Here is a 23,284-nt window from a genome sequence, read left to right as displayed (position 1 = left end):
AAGAAGATCAACACCACCATGATGATATGTCAGGGTCACAAGCATGCACAAACTGAAGAGCTGCCGCCTTCCCCCATTCTCCACACCTACAATGTGTAGAAAAGCCCAATGCTGTACACGCTGGGCAGCCGTTTCCCTCCTGGGTCACCCTGCCATGTGAAAATGGTCCCAGGCTGTCTCCCACCAGGGAGCAGTCCATCAGACTCTTCCTCTGCTCTCTGTTCCCCATGGCCACTTCCTGTGCTGGAATTAAGATCTCCTGTATAACTGAATGAGTCTGGCTTTGGGGTTTGTGGCTCAAAAAGCTAACAATCCCATTTTAATTGTAAGCTACTTTTCCTTACAATTTCAATCCAAGGCTACTTTGCCACATTATTCCATATTTTTCTCCAATATCATTTTAAAATTACGGGATAATATTCTTGTGTGGGTGGACAAAAAGCAATGATACTGAGCTTGCATTACTGGTCCAGGTGCTTGATTTGTTTCTCAACTCACCCTCCTTCACACGGGCAGAAACAGGGCAGGTGCTCAGGCCCAGTCAGATGGACCAAGACAGAGCAGTAGCTTTGAAATCTCAATGATCCACTTCCTGCTCTATCAAACATAAATAGCTCTTTGAACATTTCTACTTCAAGGGGATGATGTAAAGTTACAGTATTTATCTCTACTGCGCTATTTGTTTACTTTTGGAAAAGATTTTGTTTACTTGAAAAGCAGAATTACAGGAGGGGTGGTGGATTTCATCTGCTGGCTCACTCCCCCGAATGGCTGCAACAGCTGGGGCCTGTCCAGGTTGAAACCTAGAGCTTGGAACTTTGTCTAGGCCCATGGTATGGATGCTGGGGCCCAAGCACTTGGTACATCTTCTACTGCTTTCTCAGGCATCTTGGCAGGGAGTTAGATTGGCAAGGGAGCAGCTGGACTTGAACAGGCACCTATATAGGATGCTAGTGCTGCGGACAGGTGAGGGGTCAGCTCTTCATCTGTAGAGCACTTGGCATGCTGTTAGCCTCTGCTGTTGGAGGCCACTGTGGCTTTTAGAACAGACACTGAGCTTGCAGTCAGAAAATCTGAGTTTTAGTGCTTCTTCCTGCATTCTGCTTAACTATGTGGCATTGGGCAAACGAATTTATCTCTCTGAAGGGGTCGGTGGTATGCTGCAGGAGGCAATATAATTTGGCAAAGAGATGTATGTCCCAGAAGCAGTCAGATCTGGTTTAAATTTCAACCCTGTCACTTGGGTGATGTGCTATTTAGGATAAACATATCTTCTTTCAGGTTCCACATTTTCACCTGTAATTGAGGCACAATAACGATATCCCTGTATCACAAGTGTGGCTCAGTCTGACTTGTACGTAAGCTGAGTCACTGAATGGCCAGGTCCTCAGCAGGCACCTGCTGCTTTTCCCTGAGCACGCTGAAGCAGGGGAGCGCACTCCGGGAAGGGGTTTGTCCAAGGCCATGCCCTGAGTTTTATCTCTTCTATAAAGTCAGCAGGTGCAATGCCACTATTTGCAGATGAACTCCTATTAGGCAACCTCCTGGCTTCTGATTGATTTTGAACAGATTCTTTTCTGCAAATGAGGCCGGCGAGAAGTAAGGTGGAGGAGGGAAGGAAATGGATGAAGAGTGGAGTGGAATAGAGAGAAGAACACTTAAACAACACTCATCAAAGGTCCACAGACCAGATAAAGAAGTTCAACCATGCAGAAGGAATTTGGATAACAGTAACATTTGTGCTAATAGTTCACATTTGTTGAGGAATTATTGTGGAACAAGTACGGTTCTAAGTACATACGTAAGTGTTTTAATTCTCACAACCGGTTTGTAGTCTGCACTTGACAGCTGAGGGAACAGACTCAGCTAGGATTCCAATCCCAGTAGTCTGTCTGGGCAAGCAGCTCTTCAACATGAGCATACATCAGAATCACCTGGAAAACGTTGTTAAACCACAAATGATTGAGTCCTGTCTCATCTATGTATCAGTAGGACTGGGACAGGGCCCAAGAATGTGATATTTAAAAAAAAAATTATTTATTTTTATTGGAAAGTCAGATATACAGAGAGGAAGATCTTCCTTCCGTTGATTCACTCCCCAAGTGGCCACAACAGCCAGAGCTGTGCCGATCCAAAGTGAGGAGCCTGGAACTTCATTCGGGTCTCCCATGCGGGTGCAGGAACCCAAGACTTTGGGCCAGCCTTGACTAATTTCCCAGGCCACAAGCAGGGAGCTGGATGGGAAGTGGAGCCACCAGGATTAGAACTGGTACCCATATGGGATCTCAGCTCATGCAAGATGAGGACTTTAGCCACTAGGCTATTGCACCGGGTCCCAAGAATGTGATTTTTAACAAATTCTCAGTGACATTAATATTATTGGTACAGTGGCCACATTTCAAACATCAGCCGCATATAGAGTCTGTACTCTTTACTACCTATGTCATTCCTCTGTGGGATCCTTCATTAATGGCTCTATAACCTTCAAGGTAAAGCACAAATGCCTCCTTAAAACATCCAGGGCATTTGGTGATCTTACTTTATTGTGTTTTCTAACTTCTTTTCTTTCTGGAATTCTCTATATAGCTCATGTCTAACTTCTAAAGTTATTTTTTCCATTTTAGATTGTAGCAGAATATACCACAAACTGTTGGACTTCTGTCTAAATTTTTAGTTGCTTTCTTCTAAGATGGTTGCAGCCTCACACTTACTTGTTCCAGCACTTAACAATTCAAGCATTACCTCCTATTATAAGCCTTATATAAGTACTACTTCCTGTTCCCACTACAAGCCATGATATATGAGTTATTTGAGGAGTAAGGGGCCTCTTTGTGGCTCCAGCTCCCCAGAATTCCCTCAGCCACAGCGCTGTGTTTACTGTTTTATAACTTCCTATGCGTGAATTTCCCTATGGCCATGAAAGATGTATTTTTTTTATCTCCATATTTTCAGTCCCTGACACCTCGTAAATATTTCTTGACTGGATGCATAAGAATGTTGATGAACATTTCAAGATTCCAAATAACAATGTTAAATGATATTTGGCGAAAGTATAGAATCAAAGTAACAAAGTGCACGTTGCTTTAAATCTGTAGCAGTAGCACAGGATTTATTGGCCATTGCCTGTTTTCTTTCCCCTACTTTCTCTTTATTTTCCCATTCCCATCCAGTGGGATCCTGTCCACACAGCTCAGGCTACCTTTGCGGGCCTCTGACCTGAGCCCCGGTTACCTCCATATTCAGGATGCTGCCTTTGCTGTTGAGGGGGAGCCTAACATAGGCACCCTTGTCTATGACAACACAGCAGGGTCCAGACAGTTCCAGTTTACAATGCTGTACCCTCAAAAGTAGACAAGCACTTTAAGAATGAATAGGAAGAGCTAGGGGCATCTCTTCTTGGTGACATGAATTTCAATTCTCCTCTGAACTGTGGCTTAGTCTCATTAGGGGAAGCTTTGCAGTCCTCTTAGAGGAGTGAAACGGGGTTTTCTTTTTAGGCCATATAGATCTCTCATTATTTTTTCTCTTTCTGATGTAAAGGTAGATAATGAGTGCTGACTTGCCTTGTGATGGCTGAGCTATTTGATGAGAGGTTGCTTAGAGGTTGATTTAAGAGGCCCCAAGAAAAGTTTGATGTGTAAAAGTTATTTTCCGAATGATTGAGTCATGGGGCAGCCAAAGGAAACATTAGAAGCAGTTACACTTTGTAAACCACAGCTATAGGCTTGAGCTAATCAGCTTTGGTAGACATTCAAATAGGATAAGTCACTAACTACAAAAACCACTGTACTATAAAAAAGTAGTCACAGAAAAATAACTCTAGAAGAAAGGAAAATCTGCTTTTTAGAATTGCCACATTGTAATAGTTAAAATGATAAGTTTTCAATAAATATGGAAGATATGCAAAGGAATGGCTCCCACACAAGAACAATCAGTATAAACTACTCCTAATGAAGCCCAGACACTGGACTTTGTAGATAGACTTAAATCTGTCTTACCTCAAGAGGTGAAACTGCTTGGAACTAAAAGCATGAGAATGACATCTCAATGGAAAGAATATAAATGGAAATGATGGAAAATAACTAAATAGAAGCTCTGTAATTGGAAATACAATAACAAATGAAAAATTCACTAGAGAGGTTTGACAGTAGATCTGAACAGGCAGAAGGAAGATTCGATAGAATGGAAATATTTATATCAACCACTGTGAGAAACAGAAAAAAAGAGAATGAATAAAAAGTGATGAAAGCCTCAGAGACTTGTGATACCACCTGACATACCAACATACACTTAAAGGGAATCTCAGAAAAAGAGGAGAGACAGGAAGATGAAGAAAATTTAAAGAAATAAAAGAAATAACAGCTCAAACATCACAAATTTGATGGAAAAAAAGTTAGATTACACATCCAAGAAACTCAACCAACTCCACATAGGAAAAAAAAAAATCTGAAAGAACCACAGTTAGATACATGATATTCCAACTATCAAAAATTAAATGCAAAGATAATCTTGAAAGGTGCAGAAAGAAGTAATTCATCATATACCAAGGTATCCTCAATCATGTTACTGATTGGTATCACATAGGAAACCATGGAGACCAGAAGGGCATAGCATATGCTTCAAGCGCCAAAGACAAATAACCAGCGATCAGGAAGCCTTCTCTGGGGGCATGCACTGTAGCATAGCAAATAAAGCTGCCACTTGCAATGCTGGCAGCCCATATCGGCACTTACTCTAGTCCAGGATGTTCCACTTCCAGTACAACTCCTTGATAATGTGCTTGGGAAAACAACAGAGGGTGGCCCACGTGTTTGGACCCTGCGACCATGTGAGAGAGCTGGAGGAAGGTCCTGGTTCCTGGCTCCAGACTGGCCCAGTTTAGCTATTGCAGGTATTTGGGGGGTGAAGCAGCAGATGGAAAATCTCTTTTTCTCTCTCTGTAACTCTGCCTTTCAAAATATAAAGGAAGAAATCTTTGACAAAACTATCTTAAAATGAAGGAGAAATGAACGAAAATATGCAAGAATGAAAGAGCACAGCACAGTAATTTGAATACAAGAAGAAATAAAAATGGTAAATATAGTATTTGATTAAAATGTTCAAGACTTTATTGTTGGTAACTCCTTTTTTTTTCCCAGATCTGATCAAACAGACAAGTACACAGAGCAATAATTATAAATCTATATTGATGTACACACAATGCATAAACATGTGATTTTAACTCCTATTTTACATATGAGGAAAATGGGGCAGGGGAGGTAGTGAGCCTGGCCAAAGGTCACATCACAGTCGGGAGGCAGCGATAGGGACTAAACATATGACTGTCTGATTGCAGAGCCCAGGAGCTTAAACCCCTCGTTATGCCATGTAAGAGAGTCTTGGGCCTCTGCATAGAGCTACTAAACAGGAGGAGTTGCTTGAGAACAGATCCTTCCTTTTGGGGATCAATTGTAGTCCTTACAGTGTCCCCAGCATACGACTAGCCACACCACAGATACTCAATGACTACAATTGAATTGAATTGAATCCCCCCAAAGTAGCTTGCACAGCTCAGGGGCATGAAGGATAAGGCAACTTTACCGAGAAAATGGCAAGACTATATCACATTTATTAAGTGCATCCCATTGTGCCAGACACCCAGGCATTCTTAGTATTTATATACAGTCAACTATTAAATTCACCCACGTAAGAACATTGAGAATTAGATGCTGTAATTATCCTGTTTTATAGAATGAAGAAACAAACATTAAGCATTTAGCAACTTACGCAAGATCCTTCAGGTACTAATTGGCACAGCGAGATCATGTTTCCTGACCGTCTAGCTCCAGAGCCCAGGCGTTTTCCACGTGACCATCCCAAAACTCGAGACTTTGGAGTAAGAGTATAGACTTTGCCTGAGATAGATACTACTTCCCAAACAGGGGAGGTTGACACTCAGATAGTAGTTTGAGTTTGAATGACAGAAAGGTGCCTGCTCTCAATATTTGGGGTTTTTTTTAAAGCTTAATTTAGTTTTATTTCCTGTGAAAAGATATAAAGGCAATTTTTTTCACCCACTGTTTCAATATTTGTTTTATTAACTTATTCATCCATTGGATGATGCCTGAAATTCCACTGTTAGACATTTATTTCTTTGCTGTAAGGTTTCTGTCTGTGAAAACGAAAGCCTACTAAAGAGCATATAAACCATTCTGATATTCCTTCCAGAGACATGGTTTTACTATGCCCACAACCTATGTAAGATGCAATACTTTTTAAAGATGTTGTTTATTTTTATTGGAAAGGCAAATATACAGAGAGGAGAGACAGAAAGATTTTCCATTCACCGGTTCACTCCCCCAAATGGCTGCAATTACCAAAGTTGAACCTATCTAAAGCCAGGAGCCAGGTGCTTCTTCTGGGTTTCCCATGTGGGCACATGGTCTCAAGGCTTTGGGCCATATTCCAGTTTTGCCAAGCCATTAGCATGGAGCTCCACTGAAAATGGAGCTGCTAGGATAGTAGCACCCATATGGGATGTGGCACTCAGAGGTGAAAGATTAGGCAGTTAACCAATGCAGAGGTTCTGGTAAGATGCAATTCTATCCAGAGAAGGATATATCTGAGAGCATGAGGGCCCGTGGGCTCCATGGAGGAGAAAGCAGTAAACCGGCAAGCTGCAAGAGGTTGTTGTTTTGGAGAGAGCCAGCCTTTGTCAAATATCAGTCTTTACTCTGGAAATTCAATCTTATGGCCAACTGAGTTTCAAGAAAGACCATTTATTTTTTTTCCCCCTGTAAAGATTTATTTATCTTGGAAGTGTTACAGAGAGAGAGAGAGAAGGAGAGACAGAGAAAAACATTCCATCCAGTACTTTACTCCATAGATAGCTGGAAAAAGCCAGTGCTGGGCCATGCTGAAGCCAGGAACATGGATCCAAAAGCATCATCTGTGTCTCTCATGTGGGTGGCAGGGGCCTAAGTGGTTGAGCCATCCTCTGCTGTTTTTTTTTTCTAGGCCTTTAGCATGGATCTGGATCAAGTGAAGTAGCTGGAGCATGAGCCAGCAATATGGGATAATGATGTTGCAGGTAGCAGCTTTACATGCTCTGCCACAATGCCAGCCTCAAGGACCATTTCTTTTTTCCCCGTTTTAAAATTAGTATTATTTTATGGTGCAGTTCCATAGGCTCTGGGATTTCCATGATCCCCTCTCCCCAAATCCCCCCACTGATTTTTCCTGTATTATTACAATCATATCATTTTTCATAAATAATCGTAAGACCATCATTGCGGGGGTGGACAATGGCAGAGAGTCCCGCATCCTATTATCAAGATAATTTTAACAGTTTCATTTGGAGTCTGTATTTGATCTGGAAGTAGAGATGCATACTGATTGTATCATTTAATCTGGATATGATAGTCTCCATTACACAGTTATTATACATCCGCTTAAATGAAAAGCCACAATACAAAGTCAACAAGAGGAAGAAAAATAGAAATTTACAATGCCATGTAGTTAAATAACATCTACTAAATGACTAATGTGTCTCTGAAGAACTGAAAATCAAGAACCATCTTGATTCTCCAGAAGGACCATTTCTTATGTGGAAGCCTGGAGCAAGGTTTCCCAGTGGGTACTCCAATTTCAGGAGTAGTCTGTTTATTCTGGATTTCATTCAGTTTACAATAAACCTTTTTACCCAGCATTGATTCCTCTGATTGTCAATACTGCCATTGCCACCTGGGAAAGAACTGAAACAATAAAGTGGGAATAAGAGGGCTAGGAAAGGGTGGAGTAACTCCAAGCTGTGGAGGTTGCATCTCTGGGTTGTGCTTTGCCACTGAGCTAATGGGAACAGCAATGGAGGAAATGCTCTGGCCTGGGCTTGCTTCGAGCCTGGATGAGTGCATGACTTTCAGCAAATCTTTTTGGGTGTTTCTTTTACTTCTTCCAGCTTCACTTGCCTTCTGTATGCTCATGGCGCCTTATAGACTGAACTTTCCCTCTAAGTCATAGAGCTGTTTCCAAAGGCGGGGCCAAGATCCCAACCAAAGATTGCTTACAAAAGAAACATCCCTTCATTTCACTCATCTGTCATTAAGACGGCAAACACGCCTGCAGCCTGACCTCAGAATCTGTATTCTGTGCTGTACTGTGTCTTAATTCCAGTGCCATTAATTTAGAGCTGTGAAACTTGGATTAATGTGCTTAAGCTTAGTTTGCTTTTCTATTAAGATGGGTGTGTAATTCTGCCCACCTGGCCCATAAGTGCTTTGTATTATATTTAACACATATTTTGTATTCAATATAAAATGCTTAGTTTTGGAAAAGGAAATAAATGACCAATTTATGGATTTGATTCCCCAATTTATGGTTTTGTGTCAAAAGAAGATACGTGTACTTTTTCTGATTTTATCTATTCATTTTTATTTGAAAGAGAAATGAGAGAGAGAGAGAGAGAGAGAATGCTCCGTGTTTTGGTTTACTCTTCAAATGATCAGAAATGTCTACGGCCAAAAGTCATGAGCCAGGAACGCAATCCAGGTATCCCAGGTGTGTGGTAAGAATCCAAGTACTTAAGCCATTACTGTTGCATCCCAAAGCATGCATTAGTAGGGGAGTGCAATTGGACGCAGAGTTTGAAGGGTTGTGAGGGATTATTGAGCCCTGTGTCCTGCTGTTGCAGCTGTGCCCTACACTAGGAAAAGGCTGTAGGGAGGTGGTTGAGGGTTACTAGGGATTTTTACTGCACATGCTTGTCAGCAAGAGTGCAAGGACAGGTGAGAGATCAGAGAGGGGAACCTGGAGAGTCTCCCAGGGCTGAGCTGCTACATTTGCTGACACACAGGATAGCTAGGCCTGGAGGTGAATCAGGTGAGGGTGCATATTGGGTCAGGGAATGAGGGTGGATTAGGCCAGGATGCAGCACCCGCTGAAAGGTGGGAAACCTGGTCTGAGGGTGTGCAGCTGCCTTCTGTGCCCATCCAGCAGTTCCCCACTGAAGACTGGAGCGCCCAGCCTGCCACTGAAGACTGGTCTGCAGCCCCCATGGCTCAGGCCACTGAATGGGTAGGAACAACCCCCAAGTGGTCTTAAGTGATCTGCAGTGTTTGAAGTAGACCTGGAGTGAAGTTGATGAAAAATAAACACCAGATTCTAAAGAAAAGTAGAAAGAGTCCGCTTTCTCCTAGAAACATAGAGACTATAAGCCACCCTTGTGGTCTGCTTCAAAATTTGCAAGGGCCCCTGGTACTTCAGAAGCACTCTGTAGCAACATCATAAGCTTACCCACCCCACTGCCAAGGATGGAGTGCAGAGATGAGCACCATCTGACTGGTGACTCACTGCTGTATATTTGGTGCAATTTCTGGGGCACTGGGAAGGCCCCACTCCTATTTTCCCACCCTTTCCTGGTGCCTGGAATTCCTGCAATGTCTTCTCAGAAGACTCAGTGCAAAAATGTTTACTTTAGAGCTTTCCTGCAAGCACTGTGACCTTCAACCTTGAGGTCTTTTTGCCTCCTTAGGACTTCTGTGAGTTTGTAAAAATGCCTACAAGTCATGCCCCAGGATCTTACCAAGGAGCTCCCAACTTGTAGTGAATTTCTTAGTAGGGCTTGATAGGGAATAGAGATGTGAACTTGATGGTTGTTTGAGCAGGAAAGGGTGTGGTAAGCATGGAAGCATGGTAGTCACGCTGGTGGCTCGGTGGGTGAGGCAGATTTTCTGCCCCTAAGTCATTGTATGCAGTACTGCGTGTGTCTTTCCAACCTGCCTACAGCTCCAGACAGAAATTAAATGTGGTGTTCAAGTAACTCAAGATTGAAGTATCAAGTCACACCAATTTGGGCTAAGGATACAGAGGAAGCTGGTCTACAGGATGGACCATTTTCAAAGAGATACATTGTTATGACTGCCCAGCCAATACAGTAGCATGGAACTAATAACTAACCAAGTGCTGCCAAGTCCCCAGCCTACCAGATCTGTTTTAATGACAAGATAAGAACCATTTATAGTTAGCCCATTTGGTCTAGTAAGTGGGCTCCACTATACTTCTAGCCAACAGTTTGTTCCCAAGGTTGTGATGAGCATGTACCCACAAGGCTGACACCATTTTGCAAAACTCAATCTCAGTGAAAATCCAGGCTCTATGAAGCCCTGCTCCTGGTTGGTGCTGTCAATCATTGTGATGGATACAGTGTGGTGAGGAAGATTTTGCTGTAGCCAGATCACCAAAAAGCAGGACTAAAGGTGAGAAAAATCTCGTTTTGTTATAGTGAAACAGCCAAACTCTGAGTCAAGAATGCCCCTAACTTTCCTCACTAAGGATATATACAATGATGTCTCAAACATCAATGGACACACCATTGTTTTGCAGGGAACAAGTAGGAAGTGGGAACAAAGGCTAGAGGCGATTTTATGACTAGTTCAGATCCAAACACTTGGTGTTCAATGGGAGAGACAATGTGCAAGCCCACTGCTCTCTATCCTTGCTGGGAGTGGAGCCCACTTTTGATTCTTCCAAGGAAAAAGGAATGAACAAGGGCCCTGTGTGCTTTCTCCTGCCACACTCTGTGCACGTCCGCAGCACTCCAAACACAGGTCCTTTGTTGAGCTCTGGGGCAAGAAATTGGAAACTCAAAAACAAGAGCCCCGGAACCATTTTGCTTCTCAACATTCCTCAAAGGAGCCAGCCCCAACTGACAGAGACCAGAGCTCCTATCATGAAGTATGAGCTCACATCTGAGATATAAAGCAGAAAACTTCCAGGACCCAGGGTAGGGCAAGCTTAGCCTGTTGCATGAAGCACTGGAGGTTCAAAATTGAGCCCAGGATTGGTACTGTGGGTCTGGTGGATTTGTGTTTCAGTGAAGTGAACACATAAAATGTGTGTGTGTGTGTGTGTGTGTGTGTGTGTGTGTGTAGTGTATATGAGCATATATATAAGTTACATAATATATTGTAGATATGTATTTACATTTTAAGATTTAATTTATTTCAAAGGCAGAGTTACAGAGAGGGAGAGATGGTGACAGAGATCTTCCATGTGCTGGTTTACTCTCCAAGCCGCCACAAGAGCCTGAGGCTAGGCCAGATTGAAGGTAAGAGTCAGGAACTTCTGGGTCTCCCACATGGAGGCAGGGGCTCAAGCACTTGGGCCATCCTCCACTGCTGTCTCAAGCGATTTCTCAAGCCTTAGCAGGGAGCTAGATCAGGCAGCCAGGACTCAAACTGTTACCCCTATGGGATGCTGGCATTTCAGGTAGTGGTTTTAACTCATTATGCCTCAGCACTGGCTCATATTTATATTGTGTGTGTGTGTGTGTGTGTGTGTGTGTGTGTGTGTGTGTGTGTGTGTTTCTCATAGGAAGAGCTGCAAATTCCCACTTGTGGATGTGGAGAGTGGTAGTCAAGTACAAAGTATAATTTTGCTTCCTCCTTCAGACTTCCTTGTAGTTTTCTTGTCCTTGGGCTAGAAGGCATATTTGGAGCTCATAAGGATGCATGACCAGGCATTAAGCATCCCCTAATGCTTGGGTCAGGCAATACTGGGGGCCTCAGGATACATGAGGTTGTGTCCTCAGAGAAGTGATGGAGAGACTGGGCTTGGCAAGAGCAAGAGGCAAGAGGATTCCAGGTGGAGGCAAAGCATATAAGCAAAGGCGCTGGGGAACAGGATGAGGCCTGATTGGAACAGAAAGCCTTAGGCTGGGAGCAGAGAGAGGTGAGGGAGAAAAAAACCAGATTGTTCTTGTCAGATACTACAGGTTTTTGGCCAGAGAGTGTTCACTGCCCTTCCCTTGGAAGAAACTGTTTGCAGAGCCATGTGATTATACGTGCTGGGCACATACTCCAGCACAATGTCTGTCTAGTGGCCTTGACGTTGGGGAATAAATCTATTTCTTCAAATAGTCCTGTGGGTCCTAGGAAACAGAGTTGCGGTTCTTTGCCAGATGAAACACAGTAAGCCAGGGCAGCTGTGCCTGACACTTCTTGAGAATAGCAAGGAGGGCTGTGCCTGGCTCTGCCTTGTCTGGGAGGGCTACATTCCACAGAGCCCCTACTCCCAGCCTGACAGCCTCCTTCCTTCCATTCGGCTTTCTAGTCTCAGAATCAGTTACTCTTATATGTGCTGTGTTCGAAGCTGAGAATACATTGTCGAAACTGTTTTTTTGTTTGTTTGTTTTTTCCCTAATTCCTGCCTGGGAAGCCATCTCGAACTTATCCTATGATTCTCAGGGTGTTGGCAATGACCCAGGCCTGACCCCAATCATCAAAAACTAGCTAGTTCCTGGAGAAATAGCACAGGCCAACAGTGGGGCTTGGGGTTTCTTCAAAGCCAGTGCTCCCTTTCTAGGCAGTTGGGGACTGCGGGAGTTAACATGCAGCCTGAGTCACCCTACCCCACACCTGCAGAGGAGACAGTGAGCCTAACGCGCCCCCAAAGGCTGGCATACAGGGGCCTCATTCACAATTCACTGCCTTCCACAGGCACTGCCTCTCCCGGGCTGCTCTTCCAGGGGGCCTCTTTCGGACGAGGTCGCTACTGCTAACAGTCAGGACACTCTAATCTCACAGATAGGCCTCAACCTTCCTCCCTCAGCACATTTTTGAGGGAATGGTGCTCCCCCCTTCTCCCTCTCTCTCTTTTTTATCATCATCAAAATATATTCACAAAACACCCACATCTCTGTCCACACCATAAATCAGGGTGGGGAACCTTTGGCCTGCAGCCCAGATCTGGCCCTCAGCTTGATTCATCTGGCATGTGGGGGATACTGTACTGGCTGCCACAGCTGCAAGCCAGAGAATAATGCCTCCCTCCCCACTGCCTCCCACCCCCTGGACTGCTGGGGCCATCCCATTCCAAATGGAGTCTCAAAAATAGGCAGATTCAGATTGGGGGCAGCTCCTGTGGCTCCCTCAGTTGCCTGGGAACAGGAAATAGGACTACAAAGCCCAAGGGGTGATTTTTATAACAAGAAAAGTTAATGTTTAGTGACCACTTCACAAACTTCCAGGACTGAACTAGGAAAGCACATCACCTACGTTTTCTCATGGAGCTCTCCTGACCTCGGTGCACTGAGAACGCTTGCTTTCCCCTGCAGGGAGAGGAAAGGGGCTCAGGACCTTATCCCACTCGCTCCCTAACCAGGCAGCCACACAGCTGAGCTTCCCATTCACGCCCAGCGCCCACGAGGGCCTCTGCAAGCCTCCACCCTACTGCCTACAGCAGCTTTGAGGGGCTTGTTCTCATGACTTTGTGGTCACATTCCTTATTTGTCTCAGCACTATAAGGAGTCTTCAAATGCATCATGGACATGCATGTTATAAAAAAAGCAACTACGCATGGGTTTCAAAAAGTATTTGCACCACAATAAACTTATTTTAATTTCATTTCCATGCACTTTTGGAAATGTGCTCACACACACAATAGCCATGTGGTAGTTTTGTAGTGACAATAAATGCAACTCTAGTTACTCAAGGGTGATGGCCTCTTCTCTAAAGATTTTTTTTTTTTTTAGTATTTATTTTTATCAGAAAGTCAAATATACAGAGAGGAGGAGAGACAGAGAGGAAGATCTTCCATCTGCTGAGTCACTCCCCAAGAGACCACAATGGCCAGAGCTGAACCGATCCAAAGCCAGGAGCCAGCAGTTTCTTCCAGGTATCCCACAGGGGGTGCAGGGTCCCAAGGCTTTAGGCCGTCCTCGACTGCTTTCCCAGGCCACAAGCAGGGAGCTGGATGGGAAGTAGGGCTGCCAGGATTAGATCCGGCACCCATATGGGATCCCGGTGCATTCAAGCTGCTAGGCCACCATGCCAGGCCCTAAAGATTTATTTTTAAATAAAAGAAACAAAAGGGTGGAAATAGTGTTCTTTAACACACTACTTAGAATTAAGAAAATTATTTCCATGACAATGTAATGAGGGGGAAAGAAAGGGAAAGAGTAAGGGAGAGAGGTAGAGACAGACACACACACACACATGCAGAGAAAGAGAAAGAGGGAGAGAGAGAGAGCTCTTCCTTCCACTAATTCACTAGTTCACTCCTCAAACAGCTACAACAGCCAGATCTGGGCCAAAGATGAGATATAGTAACCCTATCAAGGTCCTCTATGTGGGTGGCGGGACTCAAGTGCTTAGGCCATCTTCCATTAGCTTCCCAGGAACAGGAAGAAGAAGAGGGAATCACCAGTGGAGCAGCCAGCGCTCTGACCAGTGCTCCAATATGGGATGCTAGCATTGCAAGTGGTTGTTTATTTGGCTGCATCATAATGCCAGCCTTGGTACTTAAATTTTTAAAGAACTGTGAAACTTTCCAAGTTCAGATTCCAAAGGGATACAAGAGATTTTCTAGGGCAGACTATCACAGAGATTCTCCTTTCCAACTTGCCTGTATAGTTACCGAGAGGGCAAGAAAGATACAGAGAGACAGACAGAGGGAGCAAATCTGCTGATCTTTTTCGCATGGAGCCCTCTTCAAGCTCTCCCAAGCTCTCCCATGGCAACTGTTGCCACAACTCCTCAAACCCTAAAACACAATGTTGGCATCTCTGGACAGGTGAGCTGAAATTCAAAATTCATGCCCCTCATTAAAATACTGTCTCGGGACACTAAGAAAGGTTTTGTTCAGCTAGAATTACCCAGCAGCTGAATGGTTAACAACTACAGGGGCGCTGGACATTAATTCAAAACCCCTAATGTCGCAGCATCTGTTTACCTAAAAATAATAATAAATAAAAAATAGAAAATACAAACTTTTGCCTGAAGCGAAATCTACAAATGCCAGTGAACCTACAAATGCCCTCTGCTCACACTCCGAGGTAGCAAACAACTGCTTAAGCTTATGTTTAGGAAGAATCAATGGCAACTCTAAACTGATTCAGGAAGAAAAGGCAGCTGATTGGTGACAGAATCCCAGAACCTCTGCTATAAGATTTCTTCTTAAGACCTGAATGAGCAGAGGTATAGAATAAAAAGAAAGTTTGGCTGGGTCCTCAACTCCACTAGTAGGGTGGTCTCTGAACCCAACAGCTGGTACTAACATCCTGGCAATGAGCTACTCGAAATGAGTACATCTTGTTCTCCCAACATCCTTGGAAACTGAAGCTTTGCTATGCTCATTACTGAGAAGGCTCTGGCACCTTTCAGCTCATTTGTATCTCTTCATCCTCTCACTAAACATTTGTTATCCGGCAAGCACAGCTGCAGGCTCCTAAAACCCCTGACCCTAGATTTCTGGGAGACTTCACTGAGAGGGGTCAAGGTAAAGAGTATTTTGAACAGCATTATGTCTCATTTTTAGAAACATGTGGACCCCACAAGACTGAACACAGAAGACCCACGCCTTTGCTTTCATAACCTGTGTGCGTCTCCTGTGTGGGCTCTCCGGAAAGCAGAAATTCAGAGGAGTCTGATCCTACCCAGAAAGAAGTGTATAAAACTGCAAGAGTCTCAGGAAGTAAATCAAAATAGCAGTGTGTCTTGCAGCCTGGTGACCTATTTCCTGGATTGGAGTTGGAATCGCCTTCCCACAGAACAGCCAATTGTGATGTGTTAGTATTTTCATGCTGTGCAGCCCTCTGGCATGGAGGCACTGCCCCATTCCTTCCCAAGGAAATTCCACTGCAGGCAATGTTATGATTAGTGGACTAATAACACTTGTCGTTGGAACACTCCAGACAAAGCTGCAGTGTGGACTGGTCTCCAAGTCCCTTAATCACCTATTTCGTCATCTTGACACTGGAGCCTTGGCAATAAGGATGGGCTTGTGGATCCCAATAATTAACCAAAGGGACAGCTGTTTGCTTGCATGGGGATATCCCTTCCTTCCATTCATAATCCCAAACTGATCTGGGGTGTTAACTGGTATGGTTACCACACTCAATACTGGATGGCAACTAGGAAAAAAAAAGAGATGCTGCAGGCAAATTCTGAAGCAAGTCACCTGCCTATTTACTGTTGACCTTCATGCACATGTATTTTTCTTGGGATTAGTTTGCTGTAGCTCTGCATAGAGGCCAGGGGGAGAGGCCAGGAAATGTTTATATGTTAATGTGCCTGCCACCTGAATAGGGGCACCATTGTTTCAAAATACAATGCAGTGTTCCTTCACCCTTCGCCTTGACAAAGTGGGACTGTAAGGAATGTGGGGTCTATACTCACACCAAGGACTGTAAACTAGCCTGATGGGTCTATGAGAAATCGGGTGGAGGGCTGAAAAGAGACTCTAGCCCTTCATTCTGATCTCTTTTGTCCAGACATCAAGCCAAATCAGCACTGATTAGGCACACATGACTGTTGATGGCCTTTGAATGAACTTGTTCAGAAGTTTAAAAAGAAAACGAGGGTTGGGTTTTCGATGCAGTGGTTAGGACTCCATTTGGGCTGCCCCATTGTTATATGGGACAGAGTGTCTGGGTTTGAGTGCCAGCTGCATTCTCAATTCCAGCTTCCTGCTAGTGTGCGCCTTGGGAGACAGCAGGTGATGGCCCAGCTGGGCCCTTGCCACCCACCTGGGATACACAGATGGAGAACTCAGCTCCTGACTTCTGCCTGGCCCAGCTTCGGCTGTTGTAGGCATTTGAGGAATGAACCACTACATGGGAGATTTCCTCATTTCTCTGATTTTCAAGTAAACAACAAAGAAACAAAGAATGTGACCACAAAGATAGGTAGCGGAGTGTGAAGCAGATATAGTTATACATGGAGGAGAAAAACCTTCAAAAGTATACTTGATCTCCTTGGTAATCCTGAAGGCCACCAGGGCCTCTTGACTACATCTTTAAGGGAAGAAATAAACATATCCAGAGAAAACTGAGATGACTGAGAGGGATGAGTGGTGAGAGTGAGAAAAAGAAACTAAAATAGGGTAAAGGTCAGTTATTGTTGGAAGACAGTATCCTAAGAGCAACGTCTGCAGGCCCTGAGCAGAAGCACTGGCTCTGTGGTGCCTGGAAGCAGCTTCATGGAGAAGTGCTTTCCCAGCACACAGTATTTGATTATTTGAAACACATCAGCAACTCTGGAAAACGGGACAGAAGGCAGACAGACTTCAGCAATTTCCTTACCACAGCTGTTGTGCTTGTTTCCCAAGTTGTTGGCCATTCCTACACCACCCATGGGGGTCAAACAGGTTCATTCCCAGGGTGAGATGACAGCCCCTCAGCCACCTGAGCAAATCCTGGGTCTCAGGTTCTACTGTACTCTGATATGTCAAGAGAAAATTTCTTCTGCTCTCTTCCCCACCCTTCCTGGGAAGTACAGAGTGTCCGGGTGACCAGACAGCTCATGAAGCAAAGGCTCAAACGTTCTCTGGGAAAGTCCCACCCCAATCCCTTTCCCACTGAGCTTTCCAAAATTCATTTGGCTTTGTTTTGGGCTCTACAACTTCTGAAAGTTAGCTTCCAGGGAAGCTCAAGATGAGGCATTCCTAATGTGGGATTTAGAACTCTTCATTTCTACCCAAGTGCCAGAATATAGTTTGGGGGCTGTTTCTCCCTCATATTTAGACAATGACGCAAAACCTGTTGATTTGTTTAGACACAATTGTCCCTCAGCAGGACAGATGGTATTCAACAGAATGGAATAATTAGCAGAGTTAAAAGAAATAATTATCTGGGAAAATACAGTTGGAGTCAAACAGGCCGGGTAATCTATATGACGAATTCAGTTTTCAAATGTGCATAATATTTGTCATTAAAGATTCTGCTGCCTGTTATTCTCAAGCAAAACAACTCTATTGGCAAAGGATGCTTTATGTTGTGCTGTTGAACACAAACATGATTTTTTAAGAATCGTGGGAACAATGACATAAAATGACAGTTTATTTTCATCTCTTCCTGGGGAAACTAAAGTTCCTGGTGAAAATTTTATGAGGCAATGGATTAATTACACTAAATGGCTTTAGAAAAATAACACAGCAGGGTGGGAGTAGGGAGGGTTATCTCATTAAATTGTTTCTTTTTTTGTTGTTGTTACTCAACTTTGAGCTTCCTTTGGTTTTTCAGAGCTTAGAGTCCAAAAGATGGAATTCTTGTTTTTTAAATAGACACATCTTGGGTGCATAAGATCGGTGCATAAGACTCTTTTCTAAGTACCCACCAATCCTCTGCCCACATAAGTGAGGTGGGGAAAGCCCACCTGAGACAGTTGATCTTGAGCTTGTCACACCTGGAATCCACAGGAGGACTAAATGTAGGGAGGAAGATGATTAACTCCAGCTACCTCATTTGGCCACATATTTTGCTTTGTACCACTCCCCATAGCCAAACCCACAATACTTTTTCCATGTATAATTTCAAAAGGCCCAACATAGTGATGGGATGTTCAAGTCAGATTGGCACTAGACAGCACAATCTTTTTTTTGGAAAAAGATTTATTTATTTATTTATCTATTTATTTATTTATTTGAAAGTCAGAGTTAGAGAAGGAGAGAGAGAGAGAGAGAGAAAGAGAAAGAGAAAGAGAAAGAGAAAGAGAAAGAGAAAGAGAAAGAGAAAGAGAAAGAGAAAGAGAAAGAGAAAGAGAAAGAGAAAGAGAAAGGAATTCTCCATCCACTGGTTCACTTTCCAGATGGTAGTAATGACCAGCTCTGGGCCAGGCTGAAGCCAGGAGACAAGTGTGTGAGTTGGATCTCTCAGCTGGGTAACAGTGGCCCAAATACTTGGGACACTTTCAGGACTTTGTTTTGTTTTGTTTTGTTTTTCTTTTGTTTTCTAGCCAGGCAGCTGGATCAGAATCAGAGTAGCTCTGACATGAATTGGACCCATATGGGATGCCAGTTTTGTAGGAAGTAGCATTACCTCCTATGCCACAATCACAACAAAATCTTGCTGATTTAAGTGGTCTTCGAGTTAGTGGATTGGGGATGATTTGAGTTTTAAGTGAGGCAATTTTTCTTGGTAACAAATATTCATTCTAACTTTAAAAATTTAGACTTTTTTACATCATCTACCAAATCTAGACATTATAGACTGTGTAATTTCATTCTTAGATATAACCAACAGAAACATACACACAAATACATACATATTCATAATAGCATTATTCAAAATAGTGAAACTCATTCGAAGGGCTACTAAGCATCCAGTGGAATACTACAGCAATGGCCAATGGGTATGAACACCCACAAATTTCCTCAGTATGATACTGAGCCAAAGTAGCCACCCACAAAAAAGCACATCTTATATGAGCTCATTTATATAAAGTTCAAATTCAAACAAAGTTAATCTCCGCTGTTAGAGCTCAGGACCATTGTTACCTTTAACAAGGATGTGACTTGGAGAGATGAGGAGCTCAGCAAATTGAAGAGTGGCCTCAGAAAAGATATGTTGATGTCCTGAAATCTGCAAGTGTGACTCTTAGGAAAAGGGTATTTAAAAATATGGTTAGGTTAAAGGGCTTGTGATAAGATCATTCTAGATTATTCAGGTAGGCCCAAAATCCAATGACAAGATTCCCTGTAGGGGATGATACAGAAGGATGAGAAAAAGGTGCAGCAAAGACAGAGCTAGAGAATGTTGGAGTTGTGCATCTGCAAGCCAAGGAATGCTTGGAACCACCAGCACTGGAAGAGATAAGGAAGAATTCATTTTTAGAGCCCCTGGAGGAGATACAGTCCTGCTGGCACCTTGATTTTGAACTTCTGCCTTCCAGAACCATGAGGGGGAGAAATTATTGCTGTTTGTAGTGACTAGCTTGTAGTCATCATTACAACAGCCACACGGAGGTATTCTGTTTCTTGACCTGGGTGCTGCTAGTTGCAAGGGGTATGTTCACTTTGTAAACATTTATCACACTGTACATTAATGGCATGTACATTTTACATGTGTATTATATACCAGTAGAGAATTTATTCTAAAACTCTATGACTCTACAATCTATTGTCCAATTACCCAGTATTGTGAGTAGCCAAAGAGGCTCTGTGAGGTTTTATTATTTATGTTTAAGCCACGCTTCACAACAGGAAGGCCTTTTTAACCCTAACAAATGTATACACAGTCTTTCCCACCACAGTAGAATGGTGAGAAGAACTTGGAAAGACAAAATGCCAGAAGCAACAAGCAAACAGCCAATTTTCCTATTTTCTTTTGTTGAAGTAGGTAGTCGAATCATTACAGGATAACAAATCATCAGGACAGGAAATATCTAGAAGTTTTGGATAATGAATAAGTTCAATAACAGAGGACAGATAGAGTAACCAATCCTCCATTTTCTCATCGTGAATTGACTGTGATCTCTTTGCGATAAACAGCAAACAAACACGTTATGCCAAAATTCTAGTTCTACTTTGCCTGGTAATTTTGCTTTGGACAGGAGAGGCATTACATAGAATTCATACGTTATTCAGATTGAAATTCAAAGAGGGAATCTTCTGTTGGAGACAAGAAACACACTTGGCAGCCTGCGAACTACAAACCAGTGGAGGTTTCAGAACTTTCCAAAAGAATGAGATGCTTCCAAACTGAGCATGTTTTCCATTTTCCACTTCCTTCAACCCCAGGCAGATGATTTCGAACGTGCACTCTCCTCTCACTGGCTTCGAAGAAGTCAGTTCTTGCCAGAACTGTGGACTCAAGAAGAAAACCAAGTGCAGATGGAAGTCACTCTGGAGAGTAGGCCCAAATTCCCTCAACGGGGATTACTGAGGAACAAAGCTGGCAGGGTGGAGATTTCAAGCATCACAGGTGCAGAGAGGCTCAGAGTGGGGGCTAGATCAGTGAAGAAAGGCCTTTTTCCACCTCCATAGCAGTCAGTTCTCATGCAGGTCTGCCTAGAGGGGCCCACTGCTGCTTAATTGCAATTACCACATTTATCAACTCAAGAAGTCGTAAGCGAAGAAGTACAGACAAATCCCCTGCTTTCCTCCATGATGGACTTGACCCTTTCTCAATAACCCTATCTAGGTGCTTAAGAACAAAGGGTTGGGCCACTTTGGGGGTATGGAGTAGAACAGTGTTCTTTCAACTCAGAGAGCAGTTTTGAAATCCAAGGTAGAAATGAGCGATGGTTTGGCGATGGTCTGGGCCGTCTGTAAGGGCTAAATTAGGCCAAACTTGATGACTCTAAATCTCCTCCTGCACCAGAATCTTTAAATGCATGTGTTTTGTTTTATATGGATGTCTTGTCTGTCTGCTGCTCAAGTGTGAGCTACAAAGACAGCAAGAGTTGGACCTCTGTTTTCTGTTTTCACCTTCAAGTTGTTATTATGTACATGCAGCTGTTAGTGCAAAAAAAAAAAGGGAAAAGAAAGAATGAAGAAAAGAATGAACGAAAGAAAAAAAAGAAAAAAAGTGAAGACAGAAGTGAAATGGCACATGTTACAAATTAGTCTACTCTGAAATAACCATAACAGTGACTTCTACAGAAAAAAAGAAAAATATACTCAAAGATTGCTCTAGAAAGAAAAATCTGAAATTAGGAGCAAAAAGAAGAACATTCTTCCCCCCTCCCCCAAAAAAAGTAATGAAAAGAAAGCAATGTTTGTAGACCAGATAACAACTGACTTGAAAAGAAGTTAAAATATTAGGTAATACAAAATCCTGGATCTGAAACCTCAACTGTAACATATATTGCATGATTTTTCCTAATTCAGTTTTGTCCGTATAGCATTCCAGCCAAATGTTCTAACCGAAATCCCTTGAGGAAAGACTGAACATGAGACAATAGCTCATAATTCAATTCCATCAGCAGTCACTGAATACTCACTGTGTGCTTGACATTCTGTTCGGTGCTGTGGGTAATGTGTGGGAAGCAGAAAGCACAGTCAAGACCTGCAAGATGCTGGCCATTTTGTTGGAAGAGAGAAGACTTCCAAACATAAAACAACTCAACAACTTAATCAGAAAATAAACACATGGTAAAGAATCAAAAGAAACATAATTGACTGCAAAGCTGTTGGGTTCAGGCAAAAACAGGCAATTCAACACCATAAAAATTCTGAAAATTCTAAAGAGAAGTTAGCAGGATACAAAGATGGTAGAATCACAGGAAGAAAAAAACAAAACCAGCCAGTGTCTCTCTCTGGACCCGATGTTAACAAGAAAAACCCTGTTGTTGCCATGAAGACCAGGGAAATGCCTCAACATCAAGTCAGAGTGATTTCTAGAATCTCAACTAGCCAAGGGCTAGCCAATACAAAATCGGTTATTTTATGTTGATGTGTCTGTGACAAACATTTTTGTTTATCGCAGTATAGATACTGAGTAACATCAGGATTGTAAGGAGTAATCAGTGAGTGTGTACAGCACTGATTAAGGAAGCAAATTTGAGTTTGGGGCTCTTAGAAAAAAGTGTGTTTTAGATGGAAACAGAGGAAGAAATCCAATTGCTACCTTTCTCTGTTTCCATTGGTTGTAATTCTTTAAAGAGGTTATCCTAGAATCATATTGGGTGACCCTCATCCCCCATGTGGCCTCAGCGACTTCAACTTCTCCAAGCCTCGGTTGCCACTATTGTACAATAGAAGTCATAATAACACCTGAATTGTGTTGAGGATTTAACTAATTAATATGAGGACATCTTTAAAAAGTTTATGGAAATACATATTATGGATAGCAAACTATACATAGATTTTGCACCCAAATAAATGTATCTCTTAATTCTGTTTCTCTGCAAACTGAAATATTCCTATGCATGAGAAGTGCTGAGCAGAGGGCCTTCCGCAGAGCAGGAACTCACAGATTTGTTAATCGTGCTAACTTCCTGGTTTCCACCAAAGGCCAGATAAATCTGTAGTTAAGAGTTTGGGATCTGGATTTACAGATAAAAATTAACCTATAGATATTGGTACTTGCTAGCAAGGTGACATTGGGAAATTCAAGCTGTTATTATTGGTTTTAATGTTGTTACTAGTCATACCAACTTCGTTTGCCAGGTATCTAAAACATTTATTTACAATGGCAGAGTTACAGAGAGGGAAAATTTCTATCTGTTCGTTCACTGTCCAAATGGCTACCACAGCTGGCGCTGAACCAGCCTGAAGCCAGGCTGGACTCCATCTGGGTGTTCCATGTGACTCGGGCAATCTTCTGATGCATTCCCAGGCACATTAGCGGGGAACTGGATTGGAAGTGCAGTGGCCAAGACTGCTACAAGAGACCATATGGTTTACTGACATTACAGGAAATGACTTAACCCACAGTGCCAAAACGCCAACCCCTCCCAGCTATCTATGCTAGGAATGGAAGTTAGCGGACATAAACATTTCAGGCATAATTATTCATTGTCAGTTCTGATTGTCAGGAAATAGTTCAGCGTTTCACATTATAGTCCCTCTGAGTCCAGTTTTTATTAGT

The sequence above is a fragment of the Ochotona curzoniae genome, unplaced genomic scaffold (genome assembly GCF_017591425.1).
Source record: "Ochotona curzoniae isolate NIBS_2020 unplaced genomic scaffold, NIBS_Ocur_1.0 scaffold_1852, whole genome shotgun sequence".
NCBI classification, from domain to species: domain Eukaryota; kingdom Metazoa; phylum Chordata; class Mammalia; order Lagomorpha; family Ochotonidae; genus Ochotona; species Ochotona curzoniae.
The sequence above is the reverse complement of the archived record's forward strand: the minus strand, read 5'-3'. Positions refer to the sequence as shown.